Source organism: Parus major, chromosome 4 (genome assembly GCF_001522545.3).
Source record: "Parus major isolate Abel chromosome 4, Parus_major1.1, whole genome shotgun sequence".
NCBI lineage: Eukaryota > Metazoa > Chordata > Aves > Passeriformes > Paridae > Parus > Parus major.
The window spans coordinates 14,982,151-14,998,154 of record NC_031771.1 but is presented as its reverse complement, the minus strand read 5'-3'; the positions used below and the strand labels follow the sequence as shown (position 1 = coordinate 14,998,154).

The 16,004-nt window shown below is 43.0% G+C and overlaps 1 protein-coding gene across 18 annotated transcripts in view; it reads right to left on the bottom strand.

Annotated features, from left to right (window-relative positions):
• Positions 1-16,004, bottom strand: part of ADGRL3 (adhesion G protein-coupled receptor L3) — a 489,797-nt gene that overhangs the window by 126,770 nt on the left and 347,023 nt on the right. The window lies entirely within an intron of this gene.

Genomic DNA, 16,004 nt, shown 5'->3' with positions numbered 1-16,004 from the left:
GCTAAACCTCAGCAATATTAAGCAGAGCCCAACAGACTCACCATCGATCTTATTTGGTGACATTTCTGCACACACACACACAAAATCCATAGACAAACAAGCAGCCCCACAGAAACTGTAGGTCAAGAACAAACAGACAGAATCTTCCCTTTAAAAAGAAGAGAAAATCCCACCACTCTTCCAGGTGAAATTAGCTATGTCTATATTCGATATCTAGAATGCAGTGAATACCACTGTCTCCAAAAACCATGGCAACCTGAAAATGTGAGCAATTTTTTTTTTCCTTCTTTTTTTAAAAAATTTAAATACTTCTTCACACTGCAGAAATTCCTGTGTTGTTTTTTTTAAGATAACAGTGTGGTGCCTCGGAGGCTCCAACCTGGAACGTGGCTGTTGGATGAGCCATTAATAATTTCAGGGCTTTGGGAGATTTTGCACCATGTTTCTTTGTGTTTTTTTCACTCAACTGCACTTAATCAGAGACTGCAGCTATTCCTCACTCACAGCCAGTACATCCATCTGTGTGCATTCACCTTTGGAAGTTTTTTCTGTCTGAGAAATAGCCACATCCAGCACTATGAGGTGTTCGGAAAGCCCTGGTTTATTTTTTTTTTTCCCCCTAGTGCTATATAACTTTCTTTTCCCAATATTATTTTTTTACCTTTGTCCACTTAAAGGTGAAATACCATCAAACAAAAGCCAAACAACAACCTGCATTAGGGCAAGAACTAGGAGAGAGTAGCAATTTACAGCTCTCTGCCTGAAGCAAGGGTAGAGATTACTACCATTTAAACCCACTTCCACCTTGCAATTTCCACCATTTCCTGCTACTTTGGATCCTGGTGTATTAAAAACCAAGACACCAGAGCCGAGGTATGATTTGAAGAGAAGCCCATCTCATTCTGCTTGGGAATTACATCATATTTCAAGGCAATGTACATCTTGCTGTGGACAAAATTAAGTCCAATAAAACCAATTTCCGCTCTGACATTATTTAAACATGGCCACAATCAAATAGAGTAGAAAGCCAAATGAAAAACCCAAACATTAAAGTGATTTCATAGATGAGGGCTGAAAAGCTCCACTGATTTGAACCCCTCCTACTAAAGATGGATGTCCTGCAGTATATTATGGTCTGTGCACTGTACAATTCTGTGACTTTTTAGCTACACTCTTCATTTTAAGTGGATCATGTACTCTACACTCCCTTCTGCAACAGCTTAAATCCCACCATGCGATTATCTTTTCCTGTAATACCACACTTTTCAGAATAGCAGCACCCCAGCATTGTGAATAAACCCCAACAAAAGAAATTTAAGGACAAAAGAAGCATTGAGGGATGCAGCCTCTATAACTACGCTGCGGTTCATTCTTGCTTGCAGCCGTTGCTGTTAACTGTGTGAAGTACCTCTGCCTTTTGAAAAGTGCTCCATGAAAAACTCTCAGTTATCCAGTCAGTAACAGCAGCTTCTTTAAAGATTTCTGAGAAACTGCATTGGTCTTTAATTGGACATGGAGGAAAAAAAAAAAAATCTTAATATCTTTGGACCGTGTAAAAGTTGCCTATATATTTGTTTCTTTATTCTTCACTCACGTAGCTGCTCACAGAAGTCCTGCCCCATCCCCTGAGGTTGCAATAGAGTGGCAGAAGAAATTTTTGCTAAATCCTTGCTGATCTGACAGTGAGTTGCAGTCCCCATTTCCAAACCCTCTCATCTAGCACGGTATCAAACCCGCCCCCTTTGCTACTCATCCCGGCAGCCCTGACAGAGCTTAAGGGAAACAAAGCTCACAAGCAGATGCATCTGTGTCATTCAAATACATGGATATAGGTCTGACAAACCTCTAAACAGCAAATTAAATGTTAGGATGTGCTTCCTCCTCCCTGCCAGCCGGGCAAGGCAGTGCATGGGGAAGCAGTAGCTGCACTACCACCCTGAGGACACAAAGGGCAGAGCCAAGGCTGCATCTCAGCCCTGCCTGCAGATTGCAGGGAGTGTGTCCAATCCTATTCCCTTTTTTGTTTTTTCTCTTCTATTTCAGCCTCCCTCCCTTTTTTTTTGGGGGGGTGTGTGAACAAATGATAGCTCTGTGAAAATCAGAGAACAAAGGGGAGATCAAAGAAGCAGGTAGCTAGATCATTATGTATCCCAGCTGGGACAAGAGTTTAAGCCTCCAGAGCTCACTTGCCAAGTTATTTTAGAGTTATGCCAAGAGAGCTGTGCCCTCTGAAGCTTTCTGGCATAGGAAGTGTTGTGAGGCAAAGCAATGAGGTTTCCAGTGCTGCAGGAGGGATGTCAGGCTGCAGGAGCCATCAACTACACAGGCATCTAGTTAATTCAAGTGCAATTACGGTCAATAAAGGTTGTTCGTTACTTACATTTCTTTGGCACCCGAGTCCAAGAGATGCAGGTTTATGTACTGAGGGCCTCTGTGTGTGTGTTTATGTGTGTGTGTGAGGATTTTGGGGCACAAATTGTGTTTGCAAAAGATCCAGCTAACAACTCTGAGGTGCTCACAGAGCACTCGCTCCCTGTGCTGCATCACTCCAGGGACAGCCAGTGCCCCTGGCAAGAGGCTGTACATGGACAGTATGTTGGAGATTAGGCTGGAAATGTGGGTCAAGAAAACACCCCAGAAATACCATCACATCCCTGATGGGATCTGGCTATGGAAAAACCCCAGGACTGTTTAAGTGTAGCTTGGGTTCTTCACTAGGAGACCCTTCTGCTCTGCTTTTTCTACCTCTGTGTTTGGAAATGTTCAAAGGCAAGGTTTTGGTGGATGGGAGAACCTGCCTTGCTCAGCATGCACCTCTGCTCCTCTCCTCACTGCTCAAATACCATGCTCTGTATTTTCCCAGCACCTCTTGCACAACTGAATGCAATCTGTACTAATTAAGCTGTTCACACAGCCCTTTGTTTTGTCCTGTGCTGCTTTTCTACCCACATTTTTCTTCTTTTTCCCCTCTATTATTTATTTATTTATTAATTTTTTAAGGTTTGTAGCTTTGAGCCACCTACAAATGAGGGTGAAGTGCTCTGTGCTAAGATGTTTTCCCTCCTTCCCATGTCAGTGTTCTCTTAAAACCCACGCCAGTGGGGACATGTTTTCTGGATCTAATTTGTAATTGTCTGTGCAAAGAGAACAGAAAGAAGATGTTAATTTCACTAGCTACTGATTGCAAAAGTCAATACTCCTTGAGCCATTTGTGCCATTTTTCATCTTGACAATTCTTCTGGAAAAAAATAAAATGTCAAAAAGTGCAAATTATTTTAACCATGTGTGCAGATTATCAACAATGGTGACTAGAGAGAACAACAAACAAAAAGCATTTTAAAGTATAAACCCATTTCTTTTCTGCATGAAAAGGATGGGATATGTATTTCTGTCATTAGCTGCTGATTTTGGAAATATCTGTACATTAATTACACTGTGCCAGCAATAACTGACCAGCTGTAAAATTGCCTTTTCTCTTTCCCTTCAAACCTAGAGGTTCTAGAGAACCAAAAAGATCATTTCCTAGTACTCAGAACAGTACATGAAATAAACAGCCACAAGAGGGTTAGAGGGTGCCACAGTTAAAAACTCATTCTACAGAAACTAGATATATGTGTGAGTGCATGGAATGACCAATCACACAACCAGCACAAGGAAATGTAAAAATAAAATCTGCTCTCCTGACAGCAAGCAATGGCTCCTAGGCCATGCCCAGCTTTCCCCACTGTTTGGAAGGAGCAGCCCTTTATTAAAACCATGCCAGAGGAAGGTGAAGGGCTGTGTGGACAGAGCAATGCCTGGAGATGAGGCTGGCCACATTGCTCCTAGCAGGTCTATCCAAGTAAGAGGGATCCTACTTTAACTATTGGGGCATTCTGTCGTTCCTTTAGAAATCAAAGACTTCCTTTATTCCTCTAAAAGCTGTTTTAGCTCTTGCTCTTGTTCTCACTTCCATTTGCCTGGGCAAGCACGACAAGCAAGAGAGACAGACTGACAGCCCTGTGGTGGGCTGGCCCCTACTCCATCACTGCTGCCTGCTCCCCAGCACTTCAGCTCAGCAGCAAAATTCAGCGTCGCTCCCCCAGATTCTTGCAATATAAACATCTTCACATGATTAATGTGCGCTCTGCACGTTCTGCAAACACTACAGCAAAGCCAGAAGTTTCAGGTACTCTGACCACTATGATGCCAGCAAGCAGGAGAGCCTATCCTGAGCAATGAGGACAAGCTGTGACTGTGCATGCAGGAACTCACTGCTACACAGGGACTCAAGAAGATGGCATCGGATCTCATTACATGTTTAGGATCTTAATTTTTTTAGTGATTTCAATGGGCAGGTGAGCATCAGAAAGAGATCAGTGGTCATTACATGAAAGTCAGGTAAGAGTTTGAGGGTCTGCCTCAGCACGAAGGTCTCTAATTAAGTGCATTAAACGAGCAGACAGGACAGCACAGCCCTGGTGCTGCAGCAGAACCTTCATCTTCCCCCAGGAACCATTTCACTGGAAGGAGCAAGAAGGAGGAGAACTAACACAGGAGCCCTGCATCTGAAAGCAGGGCCTTGAGATTTCACTGTGAGCAAAAAAAATCTCTTCCTACTAAACGAGGCTCATCACCTGCCACTCTCCTGTCTCCAGCCTTTGTTCGCTCCAGTAATGAACACCTTTGTACAAATAGCTGTAGATTAGAAAAGGAATTAACCTCCAAACAAAAGAGAAGCTTAATTAAGCATTGCACTAAAAGAAAACAGAGGGGAAGTACAGGTTAGAAAAAAAAGAAAAAAAAAAAAAGACAAGACAGCTGCACAGACTTAATTCCATTTTTTCCTCTTGTAGGTCATTTTACTCAATGTAATTTCCTTTCTGTATTTGCATGATTTTGTTGCTGAGGCACTGCCCATTAACAGAAGGGTTTTTTTTCTTGCTTTTCATTCACTTGTACCTTTTTTTAATACTTTGCATTACAAGCCCTCCATCAAAAAAAAAAAATATAAAAAAAGCAAAACAGATTTAAATTAGACTTTGGGAGTATGCCATTTCATATACTTCTCCCCAGAGAGCTTCAGCTAATTAAACAAATGATTGCAAAATACTCACAATGTCAACCCTGTCAGCTTATATGCAAAATATCTACACCAAGCCGTGGTTATTTAACCAAACACAATGCGAGGAGCAATGTCCTTTGAAGATAAGCACAAACCTTAGGCTGCAAGGGGACACTTTTTAAAACCATGGGTGGATTACGAGGAGACAACAGACTTTGAATATCCCAGCCCATGGCCTCAGGAGCCAGCAGGCACAGCCACACCAATCTGAAAGGGACAGGAGCTGAAGAGCTGCGTGACCAGGATGAGAAGATTCCAACACATTCCAGAAATGGAGGAGCACACTGAGCTGCTCTTGACATTTAGGCTGAGCTCTATATTATTGCTAGGAGGACAGGGTAGGAGTAGTTAATGATGATGAGGGAAATATCTGGATTTTTGCTGTTAAGTTGCAGCAGCTCAGAGCAAAAGCTGGAAAGAAGCAAGCAGATAGAAATAGGTGCCTGGAGTAGGAAAGCATGAATATAAATGTTACGTGATTAGTCTGTGCATAGTTGCTGGAGGCAGCGAAAGTCTGAATTGTCTAAAGGTAAAGGATTTTAAATTTCTCTATACATTACATAAAAAGCTTTTTAAAATACCCCCCTCCCCCATTCTTTCCATCCCATCTTGCCTTCCTCTACTCTAAGCCATGCAGCTTGCCCAACAAGCTGTGTCCATCCTCTCTGCCCAGACCCTGCTGCCTGCTTCTACCGTCTGCAACTCCTTATTCCTCCCATTTTCTTCTTTACAAAACACACCTCCAGCCTGAAGCATGCACTGACTGTCAGGACCGAGCACTCCTCTCCCTCTCACCCCTCTATCCTGCTCTTGTCTCAGACTATGTTTAATTTGCCCAAGAAAGAGACACTTCCCAGGCCAGGCACCTTAGCTTCCAGAAGGATTTAATGGTCAGGGGCATGCAGCAAGGTCTAACATGAATTGTTACAGCCTTAGCTAGGAAAAGGCAATATTAACTTTCCTAAAGCCTTGTTAAGGGTCTGAACCCCACTGCACAAGGTTTGAGCACAAAGGACGGTGAGGAGGGAAGACAGAGGATAAGGGAGGAAAGGTTGTTGTGCTCATCATGGCAGGGTCGGGGGCTGAAGCTGATGTTAAAAAGCACTAACAGAGTTAGGATGCTGGCACGCCTCTGACAGGCTTCCCAGCCCTACTTGAGGACTGCTGCTTGCTGTGGCTCTGGCAAACAGGACTGATCTCAGCTGGGTGGACCTGCTTGCTCAGCACCCCTCCATTTAGGAGATAAGATTAGCAGGGGAAAAGCCTCACCCACCTGGATCCAGGTGCAAACCCAGCTCTGTTGCACTCAATGTGTGAAAGTGTGAGACAGTAGTACAAGGCAAATATTATCTACTGTCAGGTGCCATGACCATGATAACCCTGAGGATGCTCCTGAAGACATTGTCCTGGCTGAATCAGCGAGGTGCAAGGCACAGCAGAATTGAGGCAAGCTCCTACCCATCCAGTCCTCCTCTGTGGTTGCTTCATGCCTTGGCAGCAGTATTAATGAGAAAACAGTTTTGAAAGGGGAAACTCAGTTCAGAACATTCCTTTAGGAGAAATGCCAAGATACTTCCTTGTTTATTTTCCTTGTTGTGTAAACATTTTCATAATGCTTATCAATACAGTCTGTAGAGTGTATTTGTTAAAATAACCAGCATGGACATCGGTATCTTGCTCAGGACTCTGGCCTTTTCTCTGACTCCATACACTGGAGCTAATGCATCATTTGCCATTTTACTCTGTGTATGGTGCTACCCACACTGCAGGCTCTTAGTGAATCAAGCTAAATGAATGAGAAAGAACCAAAATCACATAATAGACACCAGCACTGGAAATGGTCAGGAAATAGGAATTAAGGATGAATGCTCTGTTTACATGATCCAAACACATTAAGGCGTGAGGAAGCTGTGAAATTCTTCACTGTATGTGTTTGGTAAAAGCATTCAGCTTGCTTCTGCCAGATTCCCTCTTAGCAGTACTGGTTCCAGATTCCAACTGCTGAGCAATTTTAAAGTTCAGTGAACAAATTGTTTCAATTGTTTGTTTTTCTCCCATTTTCTGTGTGAATTATTCTCAAATTCAAGCTTAGTTTTTGTTTCTAAATGTGAGCAACAATCTGAGGAGGCTCTAATCAAAATGGTGCATTAACTTCTCCCCCCACCTCAACTTCTTCAATGTACGTAGCCCAGCCTGCACAGTTATGGCCACAAAATATTAACATAATGTACTTCTTCCTTAGCAACAGCTATAGTGTCAGGGGAATGCAGCCCATAATAATACAGCTTGATCTAGAAGCACAATAAAATATAAATAAGCTTGTTACACTTCAGTGGCACACAGGATTCCACTGTGAAGGGCCTTCATGAATTTAGAAACCTCATCTTCTTTTTACTCTCCAACACAGATTATTTAGAAGAAGATTTATGGGCACACTATTCCCTTTTATTCCTGAAAATGAAATGTAATTGTTTACTCAGTAACACTGTTATTCTGCTGCGTGTCTACTACTAAATTTGTGGGCATAATATAGTCACACACACACTCATCTGTGGAAAGCAGTGCTCATAATGAGAAAAACATGAAACCAGGACTTTGAGAAATCTAAAGGGGAGACTGCCATGACAGCATCTACAGTCGTGGTCATTTTCTAATGAAGAAAGCCCGAGCAATTTTCTGTAAAAAATCCAGCTGCAGTAAATTACTGCTGATTAGCATGATTAATCTATAAACCTTTCCCTGTACCTATCTGCAAGAACCCCAGCATCACTGTCTAGGTAAGAGCAAAGTCTTCTTTTTCCAGCATTTTTCTCCATCCCTCAAAGCTCTTTGGCCAGTAGCTCCATGGCTGCTGCCCCCTCTAACCCTTATAATTACAGCTAATCAACCTTAGTATCTGTTCTTACAGGCAGTAAGATCTTTCAAATACTGCTTTTTGTGATTTTTCAAGGAGAACAAACTACATCAAGCCAGTCTGAAGGCAGCAACAAACCTTTTGGAGCTAGCAGATAGCAGTCCTTCTCTTCTGAGCAAACACTGTGGTTTTCAAGCCAAATTTACTTGGCTGAAAGTCATAAAATATGAGGACTGTTATGAGGGAGCCAAGTTACAATCTTAGCATGGTGTTCCATAATCAGTAAATCAGTATTTAGTATGCATTTATTAAGGCTGGGATTTCCAAAAGCACTTTTTACAATTCACAGGTATAACTTTCCCTCTGAACGATTATATCACATCACTAGGATTCCTTGTAACAAACAAGACACAAAGAAAAGAATCAAAATTCAACAATCTCCTTTGAGGAAATTTGGGGGCCAAACAGGGTCGAAATCCAGACATTCTATAAAGCATCAGATCACTGTCTCTGGTGGAAACCTTTCATTCCAACATTATCTGATTCAGACAAAGATGATTCCAGAAGCCAAGTGCTGTAAAAAAAAAAAACTTGCTTACCTACAGAAAATCCCACTTCACAGCTGAAGAGCCATCAGTAAACACAAAACTCTTTGAGTCAATGCTGTCAAAAGTAGTATGTCTGAGCCTAACATGATTTGCTTGTATGGGAAATCATCTGCTTGCCTTTCTACAGCACTGCTGATAAACTTCTACAAGAACATGGTAAACTATATTTCTACATTTTAGTGCAAGACAGACAGACTACACCACTGGATAGCTCAGGTCTTTAGAAGTCGCTGTACCTAACTTGTCATTAATTAGATTATTTTTAACATTTCTTTTGTAAGGGTGATTTTCTTTTTGTGAATACATCATATACATAGTGAAAAAATAACAGCAACAGAAAATCACACACTCATAGAATAGTCAGGGTTGGAAGGGACCTTAAGGACCACCTGGTTCCAACCCTCCTGCCATGGGCAGGGACACCTTCCACTAGACCAGGCTGCTGAGAGCCCCAGCCAGCCTGGCCTCGAAGAGCTCCAGGGATGGGGCATCCACAGCTTCTCTGGGCAGCCTGGGCCAGGGCCTCACCACACTCACAAGTAAAGAATTTGTTTCTAGTATCTCTTTCAGTTTAAAGCCATTATCCCTAGTCCTACTGTAACAAGACCTGCTAAAATGTTTGTCCTTATGTTTCCTGTAGACTCCCTGAAGGTGCTGGAAGATCTCCTGGGGGCCTTCTCTTCTCCTTGCTGAACACCACCAACTCTCGGCCTTGCTTTCATAGGAGAGGTGCTTCAGACCCCTGATAATTATACACTATAACACATTACAACAGTATTACATATTGTAACTTTAATAATAGAAATGTATAAAAGGCAGTTTTGCCAATCTGATCCTTTGAATTTGTACCTATTTGTGAATGTACACAAGCCCTCCACTGAACAACTGGGATCCTATGTCCCACACCAACACACCCATATGTTTCCAGAGGAATCCTCTAGAAAAACAGGGTTTTCACATCCTCCATGCTTCCAGGTGATGATGACACTCTTCAGTTATGTCATGGAGCCCCTCTCTAGACAGACCCCAGGTGACACAGTGTGAGAGATGACACAACACACAGCAAAGGATGCCAGCAGCACAGCTGCAGTGGCAATTCCTGGCTTTCCAGGGGCTAAGCTCCTTGTGGCAGAGGGCTCCCACAGGAAGTGCTACCTCACATCATCAGCCTTTCTAACATCTCTGGATGTGTAAAATGAAGGCCACTTATGCCTCTCAATCAAAGCACTGTAGACCAATCCTAGTCTCTTTCACAAAGGCATATGGCTTAGGAAATCAGCGAACCTGAAATTTGATCTCTCATATGATTTATTTGCCATCTTCTCCCATTACACAAATATAAATATAACAGGCATTTTTCTGCAGCCCTGAAATGATTCAGAATTAATACCAGATGACAAAATGGACCACGTACCAGGAGGGGGAAAGTTACAGTAAAAGCTCCTTCCCATTAATGGGGCCATTCATTCATATGCCCACTATTCCACAGGGGAGCTGGACATAAATTATATATTTGACATCTAGTTACAGACGATTATATCTGACATAATGAAGTTATAATGGAAGGAGTTTGCACATTGTTTGGTTATTAAGTGCCCATTTCTTGTCCCTGCACCAGGTGCAATGGTGATAGGCCATACAAATCATCCAGAAGAAATGCCAAAATGGGCTCCCTTACTGATAAAGCACCACACATGTTTATTAATTTAACAGCTTGTCTTATGTCTCCCCCATCTGCTCATTTAAAACAGCTATTTGCCCTATAAATATTTCAGGAAGAGAAGTGTAGCCAAAAATTAGTCTGGCAGAAAAGGAAAAAAAAAAAAAGTTTGAGAAAGGGTCTGATGCTGTATGCAGCACTACAGTCTTTTTTTTCACATTGAACTGGTTCAACAGCTTTTTTTCTGAGCTGGTAATAGGACATTCACTTTAGATTAGTGATGCTTGAGGGTGCACCACCATAGCTGACTCTACTTTCCAGCTGTTGCCACTGTCAGGTGGGTGAAAACTTCCACCACCGATGGCAAGTGGCAAAACTCAGTGCAGCGGAAAATGAAAGCCACTGTCAAAAGAATCTCCTGGGTGCATGTCCATGTCCATTTGGAGCTTATCAGGTCATACGGTGGCTTCAAACGGCCTACAAGGAGTAGCATTTCAAGGCATCTTTAAATCACAGTTCAGGCTGATCTCCATAGCAAAACTTCTTTACAAGGCAGCAGCTAGCTGGTAAAAAAAAAGCTTCTTAAAAAGTGCCCTTTTAAAACTTTGTTTCAGATGACTAAGAATAATGGAAAAGGCGTTAAATATCGCTCAGACTGTTCTTCCTCCCTTCCCCAAAATCCTTAAATATTTTCAAGTGTAAACACTTTGAACAGTTTCCACCAGCACACAGGAGTTGGCACTCCTCCTTGAGAGACTTTGTTAGCTCCAGCTTTCTGCTAGAGCAAACGCTGTTATCTTATAAATAAACAGCAATGCCCCAAGGTGCTCCTCTGCGGTGAAAACACACATTCTGGAGAAATCAGAGCAACAGTTCAGCACCACAGTGAAAACCAAAACGGTGAGCAGCGTGCAATTAACTCTTTCTGACTGGGGAGAGCTACATGCTTACAGGATGTAAGGCAGGACCTCACTGATGTCAACAAGCAAGCAGGAGGACTACAGGCTGGCTGCAAGATTTCCAGGAGCTCTGCCTGCTCTGGCTGTGACACTCATTAGCCCCACCCCTGATACCTAACGAGAAATTAGTAATTACGGAGCATGGCCCATGTTCAAAGCAGCTGCCTGCCCTAGGAACATCACTGTAGTCCAGAGAGGTGGACATTTCAGTACAGACCCAAGCCACAGTGGGGTATTTTCTGAGACCTCTGCACAAAACCAAGAAAAGTATTCTATCAGAACTCATCCATCCCTCCACCATTTTCAGGACCCAAACAAGCTCTGTATCTGGCAATAGATTCCTGCATCCACATCTACTACCCTGCCAAAACCCACCCCCTTGCAACGTTGGCCTGTTTGAATATGGATATCCAGCCTCGAATGAGGCTGCCTGTCACAAGGGGAAAAAAACAAGCAACAAAACAGAACTCAAATGAAAAACAAACAAACAGCAAAGGAACACAACAAACAAATCCCTGTAGACAGATTCAAGAAGAGAGTTTGAAACAAGGCAACTGCAAATTCACAGTACACATGAGGCTTATAGTCATTTCCAAAATTTTCCACTGCTGGTGCAGGTCAGGTGACAGTCACCTCCCTTCCACACAGCTGGGGCAACACCAGTTACCTGCATGCCTCTTACACACTGCTTTCCTAAAAGCCACCTGGGATAACAGAATGGTGCTGGCTTGCTGCAATGAGCACTCACCCCATGCTGGAGTGAGGGGGATGCTCTAGTGGCCTTAGGGCAGCCACAAAGGGGGAGCCCTGAGAGATGTCATCCTTGAAAAAAGGCTGAGCAAAACCAAAGTACATGACCAAGAAAGAGCAGGACGCAGCATGGCATCTCAGAATTGCATAGGGAAAAGGGAATGTGGGTCCTGAGCATAGCAGACTCCAAACAGCATTCACTGCATGATTCTTTCTTGGCTTAAAGGCATCAAATTAGCCTCTCCCCTGGACTCTTCCACCTGAATAATGTGAGGAAAATAATACTGCCTTAAGAAGCTGTAAATATATAGCTAACTCAGAAGGAGCAGGTTCAGTAGAAGCAGGACCTCTGAGAGCAGCAGAGGGACACCGTAAAGGACCCCTGAGCTGAGAGAATGCCTTCCCCAGGGGGACTCCAGCAGAAAATGAAAAAGCCTGGAAACAGAAGGTGCCTGGCCACTGATGGCTTGCAGCAGGGAGTCCTGAACAGCACCTCTCTGATAGTGCTGGACCTAGGGAGGGAGAGGCAGGCAAGCTGGTGTCTCAGGGTGAGCATGGGATACATGACCCCACGTGTCAGCTTGAATTAAGGCAAGGAGTGCCACTGGGCCTCGCTGCCCAGCACTCCCCTTTCTCTGGACCTGGGAAGGAGAACTGGGGCTGTGCAATAAGCCCAGCTGTCAGATCCTCCTACATCATCTGCAAAGCCATCGACCCTCTCAGGACCTTTGGGAGGGAAAAAATAAATAAGACCCAGAATGCATACTTACAAAAAGCCTACTCTATTTTTTTGTTTTAAGATTTCACTGTGTTCTGCTGTTCAGGAAAAGTTCTCCCACAGAAAGTGCAGATGCAAAGGAGGGGAAAAGAATGGCAGAATGATCCAGGTTTTGAAGAAAGAAAGCACAAAGGCTCGTCTTCCACTAAGATGGAAAAGAAAGGTGCAAAGCCAGCAAAACCTATGTCTCCCTGATGTCCTAAGGACTAGGGCCAGATTCTGTGTTTATGGAATATGAATCTGATAACTGAGGTTTACAGGAAAACCTCCCACAGTGCCTTAACACGGTGCCATAACCACCTCCCTGGTTAGAGAAATCTGCACAGAAGGGTTAGCACTTCCTGTGCCTCCTTTATTTGCTATTTATTTCTTGAACTGTGGACCAGTACAGAGTTTAGCTTATCAGTTAATCCTTAGGAAATGTACTGACTTCAAGCATCTCAGTCTCCAAGATGACTACCCTCTGGACTTCAACTTAGAAGGAAACCTTTACAAAACATCAGCTCAACAGGGCAGGAGAGTTTCTCAGGCTGTCTAGCTTTAAACGCCAGGCATACGTTTCAAGTTTAATATGATTCCACATATATGATAAAATCTGCTTCTACACAACTTTATAAATAGTTTCAGTGCACATATTTGGTGTCTTTAATTCACTTCTTTACTGTGTTTTAGTACCTGGCAGAATTTGAATATAAACATTTAATTTCATTTATTGCTATATATGATAGTTCTATTAAATCCCTTTCTAAGCCAGAGTATCAGTGTCACTCTCATCTGTGAAACTCCTTGCTATTGTCAGTGACCCATTTTTAAACACAGGTTTAACCTTCAGTCTATGATCTCACAACCTCAGCTATGCCTGGACTTATTCTGTACAAAGAAGGTGTAAACACTTGCATAAAAATAATGTAGTCACATCCAAATTGCTGGATTGAAATGAGGTGTAAAAATAGTAGTTAACAGTGCTTCATATACGGAACTAATTTTACAACAGCCTCAAATTAAAAAGCGGGTGGGGACTGAGAAGTGTCTTGATGAAAAATGCTGATTCAAGGCTTCATTTCTATTCAGTGATGTACAGTGTCATTACTGGGTGGCTGCACAGAGCAGTGGCTCAGAGTAATTACCCTGTAATGCACACTGACACTAATGCACTAGTAAACTACTGCAGTTTATACTCTATTCACCACTAGCGTCAGGACTCTGAAAGGCAGGTAAAAATCCCCTGCATGCATAAACAATGTGTGTAAATGTCACCAGTGATAAAATTTTTAAAAAGGAGAAGGAAGAGGCAGTTACAAATAAATCTGTCAGCTGAGAATTGCAACTGCTTAGACCCACAGGAGCACTAAAGCTGTATCTTTTCTTGATAACACAGGAAGGAAATACGTTTCTCTTAAAGCATCCCAGCTTTAAGCATACCCCAGTTCTGTTTCCATTTATTACAATTAAAACTGTATGGTGGCTGCTTCTTTTTGCCACTCTAAGTGCAAGGCTGGCCTGCACCTGGTGTTCAGCTTAGTGCAAGGGAAAGCATGAGGGGAAATGAAGAGCATTGAAGGAATAGCCAGAAGCATTAGTGGTTTACACTGACTGTCATAATGCTGCTCTGGTTTTAGAGATCCAGCTACAGGAAATGTGGATGAACACAAGCTTAAGGACAGGTGCTTTTGACTCCTTTAATACAGCTCTTGTGGTTATGGGATGAAGCTTGGAACATGACCCAAGCATGTCCTAAGGTGTCAGAAAAAGTAGACAAACAAAAAGGAATCTTAACCCTAATATACTTAAGGGGAAAAAAAATAAATTACAATACTCTAATGGATTTTGGATGCTGAGACTGGAAGTGACAGAGCTACATATCTCACATCCCAGGGCCAGAGGAAAGCCTTGCTCTTCCCCAGGAGACAGTATCAATTACTACATTTTTAACAGTCCCTAGTCACCAGCTAATAGATTGATGCCTCCAGAGCTGGCTTTCTCTCTGTCCCTCTCCTATTAAGTTGCACAAGAGTATTCAAGTCCTCTTACCAGTACACAGCAGCAGTAGTATGAGTCCTTCCACCATGAGCAGCTTCTTCTTTAAGATCTCTCAACTAGGGGGGTGGAGGCCCTGGTGAAAGCTGTCAGTGTAGCAGTTCACGTTGGATAAACTCTATTTTACCCTCCCTGCAAGCACTGCAACTGTTCTGCCTGACCCACTTTGCCCTGCTCTGGTGGCACTGCCATTTATCTTGCTGAGGTGGCTCTGCCCTTGTGAACGGCAGATCACTGAAGAGTTTTTGTTAGTCTTTAGCTCTTTCAGCTTGGAGAAAGCAAGACACAGGTTCTCTCTCTGCTGCTTCCTTCAATCTTCTACAGTCTGTTCAGATGCCAAGGCAAGGATTTACACTGACCTATTCTAAGTAAGCTCTGATTCATCACCACAATGACTGAAGGTCCTGCAAGTCATAACCATCTCTGCCTCACTAGAGTGCTCTGCTATAAAAGCCAGGTAGTAAATTTTACCACAGAACTGGAAGTTTTCAAATGACTGAGAAGAAGCTGACAATCTCAAATGCACATGCCAAATCCCAGGGTAGTTCACTTAAAGCTGAATGGAGGTTGTGGACTGGCAGGAGATTGTACTCAACCAGCCTGACTCATGGCAAGATCAGATTTGGAGAGAGGACTGTGAATCTGGCATCCTCACACCACTCAGCACATGGTTCCACCTTGTATTTTTCAATTAAGAATAGTTAGAGAAACACGTGCAGGCACAAACACACAGCAAGAGCCTTACAGTGTTGTGGCAGAATGGTGACCATCACCACACAGGTCAATTTGGTACTCTTTCTGCCCCTGTAGCACCTTTGAAGAGCGGGAAAAAATCCCTGAACCTAAGGAATAGAGTATCTCCATGCACACTTTGGCTGTTCTCTTCCTCCCCTTCTCTTATCCCACAACATTCCCTGGGTTTGATGTCCATATACACTTGCAGAGTTGACCAAGAAATACCAAGAAACATCCCTTCATATTCCTGTATGATTTTTACTTTGCTATTATCTATTCCAAGAAGAACAAGCTATTTACTTCAATGTCATACCTGAATATTGACCAGCCTAACCAAAAGGGGCAAAGAGAGGTGTAAGAAGTCCGTACCACCACATATGCATGCTCATTTCCCCAGACCTCAGGGGCAAACACTGGGGGATCAGCAAGTGTGATCCTCCAAATGGGGCAGAGAAATCAAGGACTCACATTTATGTTGCTTTATTTGCACCATTCAAGACAGGCACCTGTCTTAGCAGG